This window comes from Lissotriton vulgaris, chromosome 10, assembly GCF_964263255.1.
Source record: "Lissotriton vulgaris chromosome 10, aLisVul1.2, whole genome shotgun sequence".
NCBI classification, from domain to species: Eukaryota; Metazoa; Chordata; class Amphibia; order Caudata; family Salamandridae; genus Lissotriton; species Lissotriton vulgaris.
In genome coordinates, this window is record NC_141698.1 from 307,452,259 (window position 1) to 307,474,124 (window position 21,866).

Below are 21,866 nucleotides of genomic sequence, written 5' to 3' on the forward strand. Positions count from 1 at the left end.
TGCCTGCTAGGGCAGTTCATAATAATCTGGAATTGGTTGAGATTCCTTCTGAATTGAAGGATTTAAATACTTATGAATCTATTTTGATTCAAAGTATCCATCCCTTTCAGGCTATTGTAAGAATGGAGCCAAAGACAGGGAAGTTGCCTCCAGCAGATTTACAGAGAGGATTAAAGGGAAGAGTTGTTTATTTGCCTCTAGATTTGAACAAAAACATTAACACAATTGGAATAGAAAAAGTGGAAGAGGAACCTCTGGTTATCTTGGTTAATGGGGTTCCGACAAAGAATAAGAAAATATGGCAAGATTTAGTGGATGTTAGGAAAGTCAAAAAGGCAACAGTGTATTTGAAGAAAAATAATAAGTACTATAAGAATGTATATGTTGCAGAAGAGGAAGTAAGTGATGAAGAGGATAGCGATTTGTGTGCTGGCCAAATTGAGAAAGTAGATTCCTCTAAAAGTGAAGAAATATATGAACATTATAGTGTTCATCCTTTGCATTCCAAGGAAGTCATGGGGAATGCTATTGAGTTGTTTCAAATGAAACAAGCCAAAGGGAGTCCCATTAGTGTTTGGGAGGAAAGTTTGGAAGCTCGGTGTTTCCCACAGCTATTTCCCACAGGTCAAGGAGGAAGATATGATGAGCGACCTCATCAAATTCCTGCGTCTGAATACCGGACTTTACGATTGTATGCAGAAGATGCTAGGTTTCGGCAATGCATTCCCTATTTGTTTCATCTCCTGTTTGAAAGCGATCTGTCTGGACTGTCATATGCAGTGAACCACATCTTAAAAAGTGGTATACAGATGCGAAACATCTCGGCAAGTGACTTTATGCATAAAGTCAATGTCCAAGACAGTATTTTGGATTCTCACTTAATTAATCTCATGGCGTGTCAGCGTGGTACTAATGAGTACTGGTACCGTCGTCATGGTGATTTAAAATGTATGCTGAGGAACTTAGGAACTCCAACATGGTTCCTCACTCTGAGCTGTGCCGAGTATGGCTGGGAAGACTTACTTGAATTTCTACGAGAGGCAAATGGAAATATTGAAAACATTGAATTCAAGACACCTGGAGAACTGTGTTCTTTGGATCCAGTGAATGTATGCAGGTACTTCAATCATAGATTTGAAGCTATGATGTCTTTCATCACAAATAAAAAGAATCCACCTCTTGGAGAGGTGTTGGATTTCTTCTGGAGAAAGGAGTACCAAGCAAGAGGTGCCCCTCATATACATATGTTGTTGTGGATCAAGGATGCACCTAAATTTGGAACAGATCCGGATGACTTAGTGATGAATTTCATCTAACAGTATTCTACGTGTGCTGTTCCAAACGCAACGGAGAAGAAAAGTCTAAGAGAACAAGTTCTACGTTTCCAAAGCCATCGTTGTGGAAAGTACTGTCGTCGTAAATTCAGAAACAAGGACAAGTTCTACACCAAATGTCGTTTCAACTTTCCACGACCGGTGATTTCTAAAGGAAGAGTGAACAGTTTGATGTCTTCGCTGCGACATAATGTGACGAGGAAATCACCCAAGAATACATACAATTTGAAAAGGAACGAAGAGTCCAAGCACATCAATGACTACAACCCAGTGATTTTGTCCATGTGGAATGCTAACATGGATATACAGTTTGTGGCTGACAACTGTATGGCTGTGGCTCGGTATGTGACATCTTACATCACCAAAAAAGAAAAGACCGAACTGAAGGATATGTGGGAGGACATTTCCCATGAAAAGAGCCTCAGCAAGAAGTTGTACAGTTTCAGTCTGAAGATGTTGTCGCATCGAGAAATCGGAGCTTACGAATGCTCTGATCGATTGTCTTCAGCAAGTCTCTATGCCAAATCCAGGAGTCTCGTTTGGGCGAGTCTTGGTCTTGCTGCAACGCGAAATCGAGTTCTAAAACCTGTCCGGGAAATTGAGTATTTGGCAGAAAAGGAACCAAACAGTACCGACATTTTGAAGACCAACATGTTGGATACATATTATCCAAATCGAAGCAGTCACCTTGAGAATGTTTGTCTATATGAGGTTCTCCAAAATTATATATTCAAGAGGAACATCAAAGAAGATATTGAGAAAGGAGTGTATGCTGTAATTGGAAGTGAGGGATGCCTGGTCAAGCAAAGAAAATGCCAATTAGTAAACCATCGAAAATTGAGTGGTGAATCTCCAGAAAAAAAGGAGTTTTTTTATTTAGCACTTTTGCAACTTTTCAAGCCTTGGCGTGCAGAAGAGGAACTGCTTGGAGATTTCCTCTGTTACGAAGACTCTTTCAATGCAGCCAAGGAGTCCATAGAATGTCCTGCTTTTTCTAAATATCAAGAAATGCTAACTTTGGAAATTGAGCAGGAAGCAACGATTGCAGCCGAGATTGCCAGAGACAGTTCTCAGGACAGTCAGAGTTCTGTTTCATTGAGTCAAGATCCACTTGGAGGACCTATTATCGAAAATGAAGCTGCCACTGCTATGAATGAAGTAGAAAGAGCCATGGCACATGCTCAGGAGGATTCAGTTAACTTAGAAGACTTGGAAAAACAACTCAACGTTGAGCAGAGGAAAATATATGATGAAGTTACCAAGGAAATTGAGCACGGATTAAGTCATGAGAAGAACAAGTGCTCATGTACATCGTTGAAGCCTGTCCGACTGTACGTGAGTGGAGAAGCGGGAACTGGAAAAAGTTTCCTCATTAAAGCAATCTGTTGTTATTTGCAGGAAAGGAGTGAGTCATCGCTGTCTTGTGTTGTCACCGCTCCTACTGGACTGGCAGCACATAACATTAAAGGTATTACTTTGCATCGTCTACTGATGCTGCCGGTGGAGCATGACAACAAATTACAATACAACAAGTTATCTGGAGATGCTTGCTGTGAAGTTTCAAGAGTCTTGAGGAAAATGAAACTACTTATCATTGACGAAGTAAGCATGGTTTCCAATGTCATGCTTGCCTTTGTGCATTTGAGAATGCAAGAAGTACTTAAAACTGAATATGATGTGTTATTTGGTGGGAAACACATCATTGTTTTCGGAGATCTTCTGCAGCTGACACCAGTAAAAGGTCAACCTGTGTTCAAAATACTCACGCATGAAGATACCAGGAAGTGCCTAGGGAGCATTGGCAACGTCAATATATGGTTAAACTTCAATTATGCAGAACTGCATCAAAATATGCGTCAGGCAAAGGATGAAGATTACAAGAATATTCTACAAGATATTAGAATTGGAAAAGTGACTGAGCATGGGAAAGAAGCTTTAAATGCACGATTACTGTCAAATTTATATCCCAAACAAGAGATTGTGCCTGAGAATATTTTTCAGAAAATTACTGAGAAGAAATCCGGGATATGTCTCATGCCAACTCTTGCAGAATGTGCCATCTTCAACAACAAAATGTTGAATTTAGAAAAGCAAGAGATTGTGAAACTTGAAGCTATCGACAAATTAGAGCATATGGGATCAACAAATATTTTGTCAGACAATTTGAAATCAAAATTGGATTCATTAGAGAAGACTATATCTAAAACAGCGGGTTTTGAAAAGACTTTGAATGTGTGTTTAAATTGCCGAATCATTTTGAGAAGGAATTTACATGTAGAAAGAGGTCTGGTAAATGGATCAATGGGTAATGTTGTTGATTTTGAGAAATACAGAAATAGAGATGGAATAGAATTTTTAAGAATTAAATTTGATGGCATTGAGGAAGTACAGCAAATTGGTCTTTGTTCTGCTAGGTTTTTGCTTGTTAAAGACTTATATGTTCGCCGTAAACAGTTTCCTGTTTGCTTGGCATATGCGGTGACAATCCATAAATCGCAAGGTTTAAGTGTAGACTGTGCATTGGTGAATATTGGCAGTTCTGTGTTCAAGGAGGGTATGGCATATGTGGCATTGTCACGAGTTAGAACTTTATCGGGATTGTACTTAATTGACTGTGATGTCACAAACATTTGTGCGGATCTAGATTGTGTTAAGGAATACAATAGGTTAAGAAGAGAGTATGCGCCACATTTGCCTCAATATCCTTTGTTTGAGAAACGTGTGGTAGGCCGCAAACGTAGAAATAGCAGTAATAGTAGGGAGGTTGTTGCAAAAAGACTAAAAGTCAATGAACCGAAAATTGTTAGCAGAAAGAAAGTGGATTCTGTTGAAGATGTTGTCGGTTTTCAATTTGAAAACAGTTCTGGTGTCAACTGCTATGCAAATGTAGTGGTTAATGTTCTCTTTTCACTAGAGAGTTTAAAAGAACAGATTCTGTTGAATTCAGAACAAATTTTATGCTGTTTGTTGAATTCTGTTTTCGAGAAATGTAGCACTGATCGAACAAAAGTAGAAAGTGTGTCTGAAGTTCGTTATCTGTTAGATGAATGTTCAGGTCAAACAGACTTCTCTGAAAATAATCAGCAAGATTGTCAGGAGTTTTTAATGTATATGCTTGATATATTGCAAGATGAGGGTGTAGATGTAGATCAACTGTTTGGGCTTTCTTATCAATGGCAGCATGACTGCGAGAATTGTAGGGTATCAAGTACTACTAGTGTAGACTCAGAAAGATTTATATATTTAACTTTGCCAGACAGTAAATCAGTCTCCTTTAATAAGCTAGTAAATGCAGCGGATCACAACATGGAGTGTAGCCAATGTAAATCTGAAATGATGTCATCATTACTTATACATAGATATGGACAGTATGTCATTTTAATGATGCAACGATGTAGGCCTGATGGATCAAAATTGTCAACTTTAATAAAACATTTTGTGGCTTCTCAGCTTTCAATATCAGGAAGGACTTTTGTAACTGTAGCAATTATCTATCACGATGGTCCTTCAACAACTTCAGGACATTATACAGCTTATTTAAAGTCTCGAAACGGCTGGTCATTCTGCAATGATTCCGTTGTAAGTTTCAAAAAAAAATTGCCGTTTGACCTTAAAAATTCTTACCTGGTGTTTTTAAAACCAAAATTTTAAAGAAAGAATCTCGAGATTTCCTGTGAAGAATTGGAAAAGGTTCATCAAGTTGAGGGAATGTAAGTCTGCAATGCTGTCTAGATTATTGGTCCAAAACTTTTAATTATAATGTTATTTTGTCAAATCCGACTATATAAACCTGATGCAAGTAAGTCTGCTTCATAGTAAGCAGTATCAGTGTCATAGGAAAAGGAGAACATGAGTGACAAAGAAGGGTAAGATATTAGTAGTCCAGGATTGTGAAAATTATCTTAAATGTTTTCTTTTTGAAAGTTGCGAATATAGAAAATGACGGGATTTGATTGGAAGAATTACAAGACTTGTGAATAGCTGCAACATGATTTGGCCAAGTGGAAACATGTGGTAGAATGTGAGAAGTCTTTTCTTGTATGTAGCATATTTTTCGAATCGTTGGAGGTTTTCTTTCAGAAAGTGGCGGGCTGACAATATTTATAGCACAACACAGTGGACGCTGTTCATAGGACATCCTTCGACGTCATTGAAAGTAAGTTAATTTTAAGGAGTTTTGAATTCAGATTTCTTATGTTGAATGGGTTTTTTAAACACAATCATTTTGATTGTGTTTTTTTTTCCCCGCTGTTACATGATGAATACCTTCAAGTCACTGATTTAAGTGAAATTTGATACATTCTGAGAACAGCAAAAATAAACCATTTAACATGTATAATTAATGTTTTGCTTTTTGTACTTATGATATACATTTAGAAATGTGAAGTAGATATGGAGAAACTGAGTCTTCTGTAAGTGTCAATTTTAATGCTTACAGTGCTGTACTTCTGGGTACTGTTTTTTTTAAAAAAAAAATGAATAGGCCTCACCTCAAAGAAAGCTCTTGAAAGCACACATCTTATTTGCATCCTGAAACAATCATTTAAAATGTTAGAGACAATTTTATGATGGCTTTACATCTTTTTTGCGCTGCAATTGCATCACTATTGTGAGACATTAGCAGTGCAAAAAAAGCACCATGTTCCAAAATAGGCCTCAGTTCATCAACATCAAGATACAGTTTCTTTAAAATATATATCTTTAGGATTGTGTAGGGGACGTAGAGAAGCAGAGGCTTCTGTAAATGTCAAAGTTGTTGAAAAACTGTTTGTTCTTGAACCTTTTCCCTTGTCTTTTCTAATTTTTAAATACATGTTTTAATATTTTTGGAAATGTTTGTTCTCTGTTTTACAGATTGAAAGTATGAAAAAATATTTTAAAAAGGTAACAAGAATTATAAGGTAAATGTTTTCTACTCTTTTTACCCGCAATGCACTGCTGATGATGTCACTGACACTATCTCTCATTTACTCTCTATAGCTGTCTTTCTTTTTACATTATTCTCTGTTTACTTCCCTTATACTAACTCTTCTTTTTTTTTTAAAAATATTTTTTTGGTTCGCTTCCAGTTCGCGAACCGGTCAGCGAACTTGAAGCGAACCAAAAGAAATAGAACTTGCCAGAGTGATAAACATTCTAGCAATTTTATTTGAAAGGGGAGGTAGTTCTGAAAAGAACTTTTTTTTTTGTTTTTGTTGTTTTATTATTTTTTTTTTTTCTGAACATTTTTTGATTTTTTTGTATTTTTAGAACAGTTTTATGTTTTTTTGTGTTTTTTATGGAGGGGAAACAACAAAAAAACAGGCATTGAAAAGGGCTCAACAGGAGCAAAAAAAAAATTACTGCTTGGGTGCATTAGGGCACTTATGGTTTTCGAACACCATATTAATCAAGTTGACGCTCATGTTCCCATACGACAGCATAGCACCACAATATATACAGGTAAACTTCATATGTTTAAAATTTGGCTGAATGTTTGGCACAGTTTCCTGTGCCTCTCTTCCAGTCAAAGACATTGTTGAGGTAGATCTGGCCACAGGAGTTGTCGGGGGATTGTCTTGTAGGTCCCTTAACTCAGCCCGGCTGTAGTTTAAGGGATGCCACCTGGCCATATGTCGATGCATAGTATAGTTGCCCATACTATATTTTTTCTCTGTGCCTCTAGACAATCTGTAATCACAGATGAGGCAGGTGGCATATTTAGCATTCACCTTCTTCTCCCCTGGAGGGATGGAAAAAAACTGCCAGATGAAACTTGTTTTTCTCTTAGAAACACGGGGCAACTCCGGGAGAAATTCTGGTTGATCTCTATCCTCTTCTTCTTCTTCCTCCTCTTCCTCCTCTCTGTTAGAGGTAAATTGACTTGGTGGTCCTCTCTTCTTATGAGGAGGTGGAGGTGGTGGTGGGGGTGCACCAGCTGCAGCAAGTATGGAAGCCATTGCTGAACTCCAGGAAAATGGTCTTTCTCTCACCAAGATGAAAGTCAGAGTGAGGAAAGAAGGAGGGGTTTACATGATTTGGGAAAAGCAAAAGTTCTGAACCAATGAAAAGTGTTATTTTTAGGTCATATGACCTAGTCATACATCATTTGGAAACCAAAAGTGAAATGAACCAATGAAAACTTTGATAAACAAGTCACATGACCTGTTCCGCTTACGTTACGCGGTGCGCGCCGCGTCTCGGATCGCTTCCGGTTCGCGGTCCGGAGCACTTCCGGGAGCGCTAACGCGGCGCGTCATTAGACGCATTACGCGACAACGTGATACGTCGCGCTTCCGCGACGCGTCACAGTTCCGCTAACGTAACGTTTACCGGTTCGCGTACTAGATCGCGGCATCAAGATGAGCTAACGGAAAGCTTCCCGGTTCGCGAACTGGAAGCGAAGAAAAAAAATATTAAAAAAAAAATTATTAATAAACATCTAAAATATATTTTAAGATTTAAAGAAGAATACATTTTACAGTTACAGATGTTAGCTTTTAAAAAACCAATGAAATTCACAGAAAAAACCATAGGTTATAGACCATATATAGTTAGGAATTTGCATTTACAAAACCTTGAAAATTCACTGAAAAAACCATAGGTTATAGACCATATATAGTTAGGGATTTGCATTTACAAAACCTTATTTTACTCGCATAAAACCATTGAAATTCCATATATAGTTAGTTGCGCTAACTATATATCGCGCACCCGCAATCCACTGCTGATGATGTCACATATTACATCATTCATGACATGGTCAGTGACATCACTGATGACATCACTGATGACATCTCAAATGACATCACTGATGACATCTCAAATGACATCACTGATGACATCACTGATGACATCTCATTTGACATTACTGATCACATCACTGATGATATCATTCATGTGATAATACGATGAACCTCTTCAGACTCTAATATAACCTTAGATACAATCAGTGTAAACAGACACTCACAGACTGTCACTCATCCATGGAGTTACTCACACACCTAGTCAGTCAATCAAAGAATCAATCACACCTCCATTTCCTCAACTATACAGTTATACAAACTTTACTTATTCAAACATATACTAACACATATTAACTCTCTTATACAATCCCTGATACAAGTTCACAATGATCCATACAGCCACTCACACATTCACTGGCTCTTATGCACAGTTATTTATATATGTCAACTCTCACATGTACTGTGTTTTACATATGTACTTACTTTGACATGTAGCACTGAGATATCCATTCACTCACCAATACACTCATGCATACAGTCAACCGCCCATACAGCTGTTTCCACATGCACTTTTGAAACCATACATCTAGTGAATCAACTGCTCACACATCTATGCACAGAGTCATACACCTCCCAGCCACCCACACACACACTCAGTATCCCATACAAATACTTGGGCAACCAATGAATATCCCATATAGTTACTCATATAGCTACTTATCAACACATGCAACAGTTTATAGAACAACAGACATAATGATGCACAAATTAAGACAGTTTAGTCACTAACCCATGCACTCAGTGAGACACATTTAATCACTCACTCATACAGTCAGTCATGCACCTACTAAATCCTTCATCCAGACACTTATACATCCACTCATTCTTCAATATGTAAGACATATTTTAACTTTACAGAAACATACAGTCACTGGATGTTGTCATCAGTGATGTCATCAGTGATGTCATTTGAGATGTCATCAGTGATGTCATCAGTGATGTCACTGACCATGTCATGAATGATGTAATATGTGACATCATCAGCAGTGGATTGCGGGTGCGCGATATATAGTTAGCGCAACTAACTATATATGGAATTTCAATGGTTTTATGCGAGTAAAATAAGGTTTTGTAAATGCAAATCCCTAACTATATATGGTCTATAACCTATGGTTTTTTCAGTGAATATATATATATATATATATATATATATATATATATATATATATATATATATATATATATATCCTACTGGCGGTCGCCAGTAGGTAGGTATAGTTAGGATTTTTTTCAATGCAAAATCTCAACATTCTATTGGGAATAATTTTGGCGCCGGTTGAGGAATCTGCCTGAAAATTTCCTCAAATTTGCCTCGCGGCGCTTCGGTCCTTCCCTGAAAGATTGGGGGGGATTCGTCAAGCGGGGGCCAAGATAAAAGGGGGGTCCCAAAACGTGTTTTCCCCATGTTAATTTCCATAGGGCGGTCGACCTCACTTTTAGCCCGAAAGGCTGAATGGATTTCCACCAAACTTGGCAACATTGTAGGGACTGGTAGCCCGATGTGCCTTTGCTATGTCTCAAGATATGTGCTCCAGTGGATTTTGAGTAATTTAGGTTAAAAAAAATATATCTATCTAGGGCCGCGCTCCGGTACGTGCACCGGGGAGCGCTCCCGGCGCGCTACGCGACTTGCGAGCGGAAAGCTGATTGGCTCTCGGGTGTCTGTAAACATTCGAAACAGTCTGGAGCGGCCGCCATCTTGTGTCTCGGTAAGATCGAGAAACAAGAGGAGGTAAAAACAAAGGGGGAAATGACCATAAGGGGGCAGAGTAGACCCCCCCTGATCCCCTAGGTTTGATGTGGGGGCCATAAAAGGGCCCAGAGGGGCAAAAACATTTTTTTTTTTTCGATTTGCGCGGGTGGAGCGCCAGGTACGTGCACCGGGGAGCGGACCAGGGAGCGTACCATGGGGAAAAAAGAATGACAGAGTTTTTAAAAAATGTAGCCTTTTTTTTATAAATTTGAGGTAGTTCTAAAAAGAACTGTTTTTTTTTTACTTTTTGTTGTTTTATATTTTTTTAATGTTTTTTGAACATTTTTTACTTTTTTTGGCTTTTATGAACTATTTTATATTTTTTTGTTATTTTTATGGGGAGAAACAAAAAACAGGGAATTGAAAATGGCTCAACTGGAGCAAAAAAAAAACCAGGAAAAAATTAGGGTTTTTTGGGGCAATTGTGGTTGTCACCAGCAAGGAGGATGAGCTTTATGCTCTGTTCACCATAGGAGATGGTCTTACCACAAAAAATACATGTAATTCTGAATTCCCCAAACCGTCGTTGTATGCAAGGGATCGTCTCCCTTCTCTCTGGTCCTGATGGAGTGGGTTGCTTTCTTTTGGAGGTGGTGGTTGAAGATTGGGGAGGGTTACTGGCCAGTTCTCTCATCTCTGCAGCAGAATAGTTGTTCGGATGCTTGCGCTGCATGTGTCTAATCATGGTATTATTACCAAAAGAATATTTTTTGTTAGGGTTCCCCCTTGAAAGTTCCATGCCAGAGATTAGGCAAGTCACCTTGGGCGCATTGACTTCCTTCTTGCCCTCTGGTATAGAAAAAAACTCCCATACAATGTGCTGCCTTGGCTTGTATGGGGTATTGTCTTCTTGCAGCCACCTTCTCCCCTCCTCCTCCTCCTCTTCCTCCTCCTCCTCTTCTTGACCACCAATGTAATGTTGTGGTGGTCCTCTTGGTGGTGGTGGTGGTGGTGATGATGCTCTAGCTGCTGCTGCTACTGTAGCCATTTTAAAGTACAAAATATTTCGCAAAGATGTTCAAACAGGTCTTCCTCAGTCAAAGGACAAAGTCAGAATAAGGAAAAAAGGTGGGGTCTTTCATCATTTGGAAAAAAAACTGTCCTGAACCAATGAAAAGTGTTATTTTCAGGTCACATGACCTGGGTTTTCATCATTTGGAAACCAAAACTGTTCTGCACCAATAAAAAGTGTTATTTTCAGGTCACATGACCAGACGCACTTACGCGACGCGCCCCGGGGGTGCCCGGGGGCGCGCCCCGGGTCGCGTCGCGTAAGCGCGTCAGATGTTTACGTTGCATGATCGTATTCGCTCGAGTGCTTCTGGGTGCCCCTACGCCATGCGTATCACGCGGACGCGGCTACGCGATACGTCACGATGATGTTTTCGTTCGCGGCAATAGCGTTAACGGGACGCTAACCGGTGCGCGCCCCGGGGCACGCCCCGGGGCGCGCCGAAAAACTGCGCTTTCCGGTGTACACACCGGGGCGCGCACCGGGAGCGCACGAAGGCAAAAAATAAAAAATAAAAAAATTAATATTATTATATAAGTTTACAATATAGGATTCATTATAAAAAATATTACTTTTCAGAGGTTTGAGGCCCTATATATAGTTTGGAATTAGCATTTAAAAAACCTATGAAATTCACTGAAAAAAACAGAGGTTTCACACCAGTTATAGTTAGGAATGTGCATTTAAAAAACCTATTAAATTCACTGAAAAAACCATAGGTTTGACACCAGTTATAGTCAGCTGGAAATTTTACTGACAGAAAACCATTGAAATTCCCACATTATAGTTAGTTGGACTCACTATAACGTGCGCGTGCAATGCACTGCTGATGACGTCACATATTACATCACTCATGACATGGTCAGTGACATTACTCATGAAATCACTGATGACACCATCCTTGTGACAGAGTGACAGACCTCCTTTCACTGTAATGTAACCCATGAAACACATATTCAATAATTCCACCATCTATATACACATCCACTCATTCACCAACAGTTCTATATAGTCACTCATACATATACTCACTCATCATATGTAATGATTCACCTATACATCCTGTTACACACCGACAGTCATCCAAAAGTTACTTTCACACATACTCACACATGCAAGTAAACTATTGAACATCCATTTATTTTGCATATACAGCTATACACACACTACCACCTTACTTCTAAGGAAACATACACATACTTATTCTCTTAAAAAATCACTTATAGAAACACATAATTATTTAAACAGGAACTCTTTCAATATCTCACTCTCACATATACTCACTTATATACATCAAACCTCACATATACTAGATTAAAACATGTAGTTACTGATAAAGACACTAGTGGGACAGTCATTCCCTCACTAACACACACATATACACACTCATCCACCCATACAGTCCTGCACATATGCTGTCTTCAAAACACATACAAAGAGAGAGTTAATCATTCATGCATCTATGTGATAAGTAATACCCCCACCAAACCATACAAACACTCATACTGATACTAAAAAAACATCTAATAACCCATATACCTACACATGTACCTACTCACCAACCCATGCAGCCACTTATACACAAAGTGAAACACTAATACATATATACATATTTAAACATTACTCACTAATATATGTATTCACTAAGAAACACTTAATAAGCAAGTTAACTAATCAATTTTTATTAAAAAAAACATCCATTTAGACACTTATTTAAACATTTATTCTTCCATCAACTTTTACATATACATATATAAAACAAATTTATTTTTCAGAAAGACACACATTTACTGGATGGTGTCATCAGTGATGTCATGAGTGATGTCACTGACCATGTCATGAGTGATGTAATATGTGACGTCATCAGCAGTGCATTGCACGCGCAAGTTATAGTGAGTCCAACTAACTATAACGTGGGAATTTCAATGGTTTTATGTCAGTAAAATTTCCAGCTAACTATAAATGGTGTCAAACCTATGGTTTTTTCTGTGAATATATATTCTACAGCACTTGAGGGCAATAGTGAACAAAGACCCTGCATACCCAGTAGCAAGGCACATCAATCAGCTACATGAAGGTAATGCCCTAAATCTCACATACTATGTCATCGACAGCGTGCCTAAGAATGCGAGAGGAGGCAATCGTAAACTAGCCCTTCGCCGACTTGAGTCCAGATATATAATCCTTCTGAACTCGAAAATCCCGTTCGGTTTGAACGCGGACGAAGCCCTGAATGTACACCTGTAACCAGTCTGTACTCTTATCTTCCCTTAAACCCATTCTTAAACATCTGCTGTTCATCTACTACTCAAATTGATTTTAAACCACAAGCACAGTAAAACAACAAAATCACTATTCCTCAATTTACCACAATTAAACACCAAGAATCACTTTTAATTTTCACCTATCACTTCTCAAATCACACTAAACAAGTTGCGAGCCATTACTCCACTTGGAGAAGAGACATGCCCATTGTGCTAAGTTTCGAAGTATAAGATTGCATTAAGGATGTGACCGTATGACATCATAATTGATACATGTATAAACAAAGCGTACGTAGTACAAATGTTGTGAATTGGTAGGCAACAACAGATATAACATACTACTAAGTATGAATGTCGTCAATCGTATGTGTATCAGAATCAAAATATATGTAGTAGGTAGGCCTAAAACCTACAGCGGTCCAAATACTTTGACATATCCTACGGGCGATTTTCGCACCGAAAACGAAAGGGATGTGGTACAGCGTTACCAGTGGTGACCACCAGTGCAACAAGCGCGTATTAGCTAGCCAATGGTAAAAATACACGAGTGAATTTGAACTTCTAAACAGTGTGGGCGCTCGTTTTTAAATAACTTTATTTTTTAAGAGTGTTCTCATTTTCATGAAATGTACGAGTGTGAATTTAAACACACGTAACAATGTATTTCTGAGACGTCTTTGCAATGTGGTCCAAGTGAGCGTTACATAGTTGCATAAACATAGGTGAAAGACTGACATGATGTAACAATGTGCAAGTCATGAAACTTTTCTATGTCCACACATGAGGGTTAAACCTGTAACCATAACAACCCTAAACCAATTGAAACTTGTAACACAAGAAACACCTATGAAACCATGTAACTCACATATGTATATATAGTGCAACAAAATGACAATGCAGATGTAGTGAACAAGGCGGGAGCAAGCCGCCGAAACGCGTCTAAGCAGCAAATGAGCCATTAAATATCGTTTGGATTATGATTCACGGAGTCAGCGCCTTATTTTGAAGGGAAGTTTGGTTTGGTGACAATATATATATATATATTCACTGAAAAAACCATAGGTTTCAGACATGTTATAGTTAGGAATTAGCATTTAAAAAACTTTTGAAATTCACTGAAAAAACCATAGGTTTCAGACAAGTTATAGTTAGGAATTAGCATTTAAACAACCTCAGAAATTCACTGAAAAAACCACAGGTTTCAGGAGTGTTATAGTTAGTTGGACATTTCACTCGTACAAAACCATTGAAATTCCCCTGTTATAGTTAGTTGTACTAACTATAACTTGCGCGCCCGCAATCCACTTTTGATGATGTCACATATTACATCAATAATGACATGGTCAGTGACAAAACTGATGACATCACTGATGACATCTCAAAAGAAATCACGGATGACATCACTGATGACATCATTCACGTGACAATCTGATACATCTTATCATAGACTAGTATACCTTTTCAATACTCTTTGTAAAATATGAAATACCATACTTGAAACCATTGACTCACCAACACTGTGGCCTCTTGAAGGCCCCGGAGAGCCCATTCCCAAGGGCCAGACTTTAAAAAAATGCATTTTTGTTAATGGGGAGGGGGCCGGGTGGCCCTCCTCCCACACCACTTGTAGACGCGGGGAGCCCATCCCACAGGGTTGTACCTCACTGTTGGGGACCGTGGGGGGGGGTCTCCAATCCCATGCACATGCGTGTTAATGTTGTGCATGAGCACAATACGTCCCACAATCTGGCCGTGTGCCCCTAATGTATTTTATTTTATTTGCACATGCTCAATTATAACATGCCCAATCACAGCTCTCACACCCAGAGACATCATGCTCAACCAATAATCATTCTGCAAAGCATTTATAACGTTCCAACTTTGTCAAACTTTTCCTATTCCGCAGTCACAGCCATTAATAGTGTTCGTATAAACTTCTTCGTAGGTGAGCATTTTTTTAAGGATAATTCAATTAATTAATCTGAACAATCTTTAAGTGCAGCGTAAATGCAAATCTTTGTTTGATTCCTGCTTTTTTATATTGTTAAAGTTGACTTCGGGCTGCTCTGAACTGAACCACGCTGACACTGCCTTTCCTCCACCAGCCTTACAGGGTGCTTTTTCCTGTTGCTCCTGCTGTAGTTTCCCCCGGCTACCACTGCCACTTGAGATCTTTTGACTGAGTGTGAGTGTTTGATTGACTCAGATGCTTCGTCCATCACCACCCCCTTTTGTACCGCTTTTGGCCGCCATAAGTGTGGCAGGGTATGCTCCGACGTGAGTCCCTTGCTCACTTTGCTACTGGATTCAAGCAAGCCGGGCTGAAGACGGCTGGAATGCCAGAAACCGGTCCTCGGAAGCTTGTTTCCGGTCCAGGGAAGACATGGTTGAGAAGTTCGGGCTGGACTGTTCCCATGAGGCACAGGGTCAGACTGATTTGCATATAGCCATGTCTGAACTGGGGTGGCAGAGTGGGCTAAAGAACGGTGATGGATTAAACCCTGATCGTTTGACTGGGTGTGAGTGTTTGATTGACTCAGATGCTCCGTACATCACCACCCCCTTTTGTACCGCTTTTGGCCGCCATAAGTGTGGCAGGGTATGCTCAGACGTGAGTCACTTGCTCACTTTGCCACTGGATTCAAGCAAGCCGGGCTGAAGATGGCTGGAATGCCAGAAACCGGTCCTCGGAAGCTTGTTTCCGGTCCAGGGAAGACATGGCTTGGCAGTTTGGGCTGGACTGTTCCCATGAGGCACAGGGTCTGACTGATTTGCATATAGCCATGTCTGAACTGGGGTGGCAGAGTGGGCTAAAGAACGGTGATGGATTAAACCCAGATATTTTGACTGGGTGTGAGTGTTTGATTGACCCAGATGCTCCGTCCATCACCACCCCCTTTTGTACTGCTTTTGGCCGCCATAAATGTGGCAAGATATGCTCAGACGTGAGTCCCTTGCTCACTTTGCCACTGGATTCAAGCAATCCGGCTGAAGAAGGCTGGAATGCCATAAACCAGTCCTCAGAAGCTTGTTTCCGGTCCAGGGAAGACATGGCTTGGCAGTTTGTGCTTGACTGTTCCCATAAGGCACAGGGCCAGACTGATTTGCATATAGCCATGTCTGAACTGAGGTGGCAGAGTGGGCTAAAGAACGGTGATGGATTAAACCCAGATCTTTTGACTGGGAGTGAATGTTTGATTGACTCAGATGCTCCGTCCATCACCACCCCCTTTTATACCGCTTTTGGCCGCCATAAGTGTGGCAGAGTATGCTCAGACGTGAGTCCCTTGCTCATTTTGCCACTGGATTCAAGCAAGCCGGGCTGAAGACGGCTGGAATGCCAGAAACCGGTCCTCGGAAGCTTGTTTCCGGTCCAGGGAAGACATGGTTTGGCAGTGCGGGCTGGACTGTTCCCATGAGGCACAGGGTCAGACTGATTTGCATATAGCCATGTCTGAACTGGGGTGGCAGAGTGGGCTAAAGAACGTTGATGGAGTAAACCCAGATCTTTTGACTGGGTGTGAGTGTTTGATTGACTCAGATGCTCTGACCATCATCACCTCTTTTGTACCGCTTTTGGCCACCATAAGTGTGGCAGGGTATGCTCAGACGTGAGTCCCTTGCTCACTTTACCACTGGATTCAAGCAAGCCGGGCTGAAGACAGCTGGAATTCCAGAAACCGGTCCTCGGAAGCTTGTTTCCGGTCCAGGGAAGACATGGCTTGGCAGTTCGGGCTGGACTGTTCCCATGAGGCACAGGGTCAGACTGATTTGCATATAGCCATGTCTGAACTGGGGTGGCAGAGTGGGCTAAATAACGGTGATGGATTAAACCCAGATCTTTTGACTGGGTGTGATTGTTTGATTGACTCAGATGCTCCGTCCATCACCCCCTTTTGGCGGCTTTTGGCCACCATTAGTGTGGCAGGATATGCTCAGATGTGAATCACTTGCTCACTTTGCCACTGGATTCAAGCAAGCCGGGCTGAAGACAGCTGGAATTCCAGAAACCGGTCCTCGGAAGCTTGTTTCCGGTCCAGGGAAGACATGGCTTGGCAGTTCGGGCTGGACTGTTCCCATGAGGCACAGGGTCAGACTGATTTGCATATAGCCATGTCTGAACTGGGGTGGCAGAGTGGGCTAAAGAACGGTGATGGATTAAACTTAGATCTTTTGACTGGGTGTGAGTGTTTGATTGACCCAGATGCTCCATCCATCACCACCCCCTTTTTTACCGCTTTTGGCCGCCATAAGTGTGGCAAGATATGCTCAGACGTGAGTCCCTTGCTCACTTTGCCACTGGATTCAAGCAAGCCGGGCTGAAGACGGCTGGAATGCCAGAAACCGGTCCTCGGAAGCTTGTTTCCGGTCCAGGGAAGACATGGCTTTGGCAGTTCGGGCTGGACTGTTCCCATGAGGCACAGGGTCAAACTGATTTGCATATAGCCATATCTGAACTGAGGTGGCAGAGTGGGCTAAAGAACGGTGCTGGATTAAACCCAGATCTTTTGACTGGGTGTGAATGTTTGATTGACTCAGATGCTCCGTCCATCACCACCCCCTTTTGTACCGCTTTTGGCCGCCATAAGTGTGGACAGGGTATGCTCAGACGTGAGTCCCTTGCTCATTTTGCCACTGGATTCAAGCAAGCCGGGCTGAAAACGGCTGGAATGCCAGAAACCGGTCCTCAGAAGCTTGTTTCCGGTCCAGGGAAGACATGGCTTGGCAGTTCGGGCTGGACTGTTCCCATGAGGCACAGGGTCAGACTGATTTACATATAGCCATGTCTGAACTGGGGTGGCAGAGTGGGCTAAAGAACGGTGATGGAGTAAACCCAGATCTTTTGACTGGGTGTGAGTGTTTGATTGACTCAGATGCTCCGTCCATCATCACGCCCTTTTTTACCGCTTTTGGCCGCCATAAGTATGGCAGGGTATGCTCAGACGTGAGTCCCTTGCTCACTTTCCAACTGGATTCAAGCAAGCCGGGCTGAAGACAGCTGAAATGCCAGAAACCGGTCCTCGGAAGCTTGTTTCCGGTCCAGGGAAGACATGGCTTGGCATGGAGGGCCCCTCGTTGAACCACAGGGTTTTAGAGCACTTAGTGCAGGAGCCGGTCAGATGGCCGTGTCTCGCCAAGTTTGTATAACTGTCGACACTCATCGGCGGTGGTGCCCAAATTCCATTGTGGCAGTGCAAATGCCTTTCAATAACACTCAGCTCCACTTTCCATCTTAGGCATCTGTTGCACTCTTCCTGACTGTTGCACTTCCAAAAAGAAACACGCTGCACTCGCGAGGCCACTCCAAAATATGTATTCGCAAGGGCACGTTTAGTCTTCTTCCAGCTTGCATATGAATACATATCATGCTGTTGTATTCATATGCAAGCTGGAAGAAGGCTAAACCCTGAATCGTGTCCCCACAATGGGTCCATAGCTATCTGCAAAAAAAAAAAAAGAGCTTGCTCCCACATAGGAAATATATAAAGGTGCGGGCTCACGGAGCAGACCCCTGCCTTTCAGACCAATGCCGGCTCCACAGGAAGCGAAGAGTCGGCTGGGACCACAAGTGCCTTTAGACTTCCCCGTTGTCCCATTGCACAGGAAACGAAATTATAAAGAGTCAGAACAAACTTCAGAAAATAGCAAAAAGAGGCAAAATAAATGTAGGAAATGAGCAGAAAGAGGCAAGATAAAGGTGAGAAATTAGCAGAAAGAGGTAGTATGGAGGCCAGAAACTACCAGAAAGAGGGATGAGAAAGGTAAGAAAGGAGCAGGAAGAGGCAAAATAAAGGTGAGAAACAAGCAGAAAGAGGGTTAATAAAAATGAGAAACGAGCAGAAAGAGGCATGATAAAGATGAGAAATGAGCAGAAAGAAGCAAAATAAAGGTCAGAAACAAACAGAAAGAGTCAAAATAAAGGTTAAAAACAAGCAGATAGAGGCAAAATAAAGGTCATAAACAAGTTTGCTGAGAATTGCTGAGACTACATCAGAGGCCCTACCCCCTTTCTCAGCCACTCTGCACAGGGGCCTCCTGGAGCACTACTGGATGAGGATTAAATTCCCTTGGCTGCTGAGAGTTGTTGTGGGACAAGAACCCCTATTGTTGCTGCAAGTAAGTCCTCCAACGCCAGATGGATGAGATGTGGTAGGAGGCCCAGCCTGTTTCTCAACTACTCTGCAAAGGGCCTAGGAATCCTGGTGCACTACAGGTTGCAGCCGCAGATACTAGCGCTTGATCGTGCTAACCAATTGCACTAAAAAATTCTGCTCCATTGCAGAGTGCAAAGTTTATCAGCAACTCTGTGTTCTCCTTGGAACAAGGTGTTGCCGAATTCTGCATACTCCTTGACTGGAGCTTAATTTTACAATTCAAAGACCCACTCAGAGACTCAAACACCTACTACCAGACCCACTCAGATACTTATGGACCCACTCACAGACCGACTCTGATACTCACACAACCACTCACAGACCACTCAGATATTCACACAACCACTCACTCACCAACTCATACACCCACTAACCTACCTATACAGCAACTTACACACCCACTCTCAAAGGTTACAGGTTACAGTTAGGAAATACAATTTAAAAAACTTTGAAATTCACTGAATAAACCAAAGGTTACGAGGACGTTATAGTTAGGGAAACATATTTTAAAAAGCATAGGTATTCACTGAAAAAAACAAAGGTTACTGGGACGGTATATTTAGGAAATAGAGTTTAAAAAATCTTAGAAATGCACTGAAAAAAACAAAGGTTACATGGATGTTATAGTTAGGCTTATATTTTACTCTTGCAAAACCAGAGAAATGTTGCAGTTTTAATTACCTGTGCTTACTATAACTTATGCTCCTACAATGCACTGCTTATGACCTCACATATTAAATCCCTCATGACTTTGTCAGTGACATCACTGATGACATTTCAAATGGCATCACTGATAACAATAATATAATAGCCCCCCCCAGGATGTGTGTGCTGCACACTTTCATGAGGACTGACCCCCCAGATGAAATCATTGGTGTCTAGTGAAGTTTCCTGGCCATGGATTGCAGCGCAGCCATGATCCCTGGCCAGTAAACCCTTTCAGGAAGGACTTGTTTGAAAGAGGAGACTCTCTCCTTTCACTGGAGGCCTCCCTGATAGCTCCTGAGGCCTTTTTCAACCTGTTTACCCCACTGGAGTTGAACGTGGCCTTACCTGCAGCTTCCACAACACCGAAGGGGAAAATTGTGACGTCAGCATGCCTCGCAGCGTGCTGTTGTCACAAATTACCAGAAACAGGGTTGATGAGAGATTCGGAAGCAATTCCATGTTTCTCCCAGGGGGGACAAAAAAAAAAGAATCCTCCAATGCTCTACACTGGAGGATTCCTTAAAGCCCTCTCCGGTGTCATCGATTGGCCGTTCGATGCTCCATAGACATAGTCATTTAAGAGGTTAAAATGACTTTGGTAAAGTAGTCAAATGTAAATTGGTGGGTTGAAAATTATCATATAGTTCATGCACCCCGCTCCCCCAAAATAATAAACTGCATCTTCCACCTGGGCCCTGTACAACCTTGTTTTTTTAAGAAAATTGGCTGCAGATTTGCTGATCCTCCTCCAGCTGAAGGCCGTGAGCGGTTGGACATTGGCTTTAGATACAGTAATAAAATATCACTTACAGTGAAAAAAAAAGTAGAAATTCACTGAAAACCCAAAGGTTAAAGTAATGTTATAGTTGGGTGAAATGTTCAGTAACAAGGTAATAGTTTAAACTCTAAAAATCACAGAAATGTACCAGTTGTAGTTTTTTTAAGTGACTATAACTCATTCCGTAAGATAACTATAACTCGCACCCTCGCTATGCACTGCTAATTACCACAAATATTACATCACTCATGATATCTTCCATGATATCATTGATAATATAAGTGCAACATTTGGAATTAACTTATTGACAAGAAAAATTGCGCATAGTGGGGGCGTGAATTTCTCAATAACATCATTATTGTTTTGAATTAAGAAAAACACAGAAATTCAGCAATTATAGTTAGAAGCACTAACTATAACCTGCGCCCCCGCCATGCACTTCTTATGACCTCACATATGAAATCACTAATGACATGTTCTGTGACATCATTTATGCCATCACTGATGACATCTCATATGACATAATGAGTAATGAGAAATATACTGTAGCAAAAGAATCCCTTTTACATTTGGCTTTTATCAACCTGACTTCAGCGTTCACCTGTGTCAGTCTCTCAAAGCTATGGACTAATCTCCTTTCCTGTGGGGTGGATGAGGCACTGGTGATACTTTTTAGCTTATTTGCACAGGAATATAAAAGTGAGAATTCAAGTTAGTACCCATGTAATGGTTTCAATGCCTTTACTAGCAGTGACCTCCCAACTCATGGCAAACTGCCATCATTTCAGAGTTTCAATATGGGTTTCTGGAGGGTCTGTGTACAGTGGTAAAAACTTAAACGTCCACTTGCTTTTTAGCAAATATAAAATTGCAAAGCAGGGCGCCATCTGCCTAGCCTTAATGGATCAGTTGAGTTTCTTCTACAGTATGGAAAGATCAAAACTGTGGGCCTTGCTGGATGGTATGGGGTTGAACCTAGGGCTTGTCAAATTCTTGGGGGCTTTTCACTTCAATCTCTCAGCGTCTGTAAGATATAGTTCTGCTAGTTAGCGCACCAGTAGCTTTCCGTTGGAGAAT